The sequence below is a fragment of the Bos taurus genome, chromosome 28 (genome assembly GCF_002263795.3).
Source record: "Bos taurus isolate L1 Dominette 01449 registration number 42190680 breed Hereford chromosome 28, ARS-UCD2.0, whole genome shotgun sequence".
NCBI classification, from domain to species: Eukaryota; Metazoa; Chordata; class Mammalia; order Artiodactyla; family Bovidae; genus Bos; species Bos taurus.
The window spans coordinates 40,003,833-40,004,512 of record NC_037355.1 but is presented as its reverse complement, the minus strand read 5'-3'; the positions used below and the strand labels follow the sequence as shown (position 1 = coordinate 40,004,512).

Here is a 680-nt window from a genome sequence, read left to right as displayed (position 1 = left end):
AATGTGCTCTTTTCCACCAAGAAGATAAAAGACAAATAAACCAACAGAAATATAAGTAAATGACAAAAATGGATAATTTAAAGATAAAATGCACCAATGTTAAAAAAAATATTAAACTACATTCTTTCATACTGATAATTAGGAAGATACAAATTGAAAATGTAGTTGCTACATCATTTCTTGCTTATCAATGTGGTAAAGACCAGAATGCTTGATTATATTTTGTGTTGAATATACATTAAGTGTTATACAATGTGTCATTTTGATAGGCACAATACAAGATAGATATTTTTGATTGATTGATTAGAAACTAGCCCGTATAGTGTTTTCTGCTAATTAAGACCAAGAAAAGCACCTGGACACTATGCATTGGCCGGGAATTGAACCCAGGTCTCCCACATGGGAGGCGAGAATTCTACCACTGAACCACCAATGCTTTGCCAGTTTGTTGGTGGCTCAGAAGGTAAAGTGTCTGCCTGCAATGCAGGAGACTTGGGTTCGATCCCTGGATTGGTAAGATCCCCTGGAGAAGGAAATGGCAACCCACTCCAGTACTCTTGCCTGGAAAATTCCATGGATGAAGGAACCTGGCAGGCTACAGTCCATGGGGTCACAAAGAGTCAGACGTGACTGAATGGCTTCACTTTCACTTTCTAAGACCAAGAAGTTGCCAGAGAAGA

At 38.5% G+C, this 680-nt stretch overlaps 1 non-coding gene across 1 annotated transcript; it reads right to left on the bottom strand.

Moving 5' to 3' along the window:
- Window positions 1–365: 365 nt before the first annotated feature.
- TRNAG-CCC (transfer RNA glycine (anticodon CCC)) lies at window positions 366–436 on the bottom strand. Its single transcript has one exon. It is a non-coding gene; the product is annotated as a tRNA-Gly (tRNA).
- Window positions 437–680: the final 244 nt, after the last annotated feature.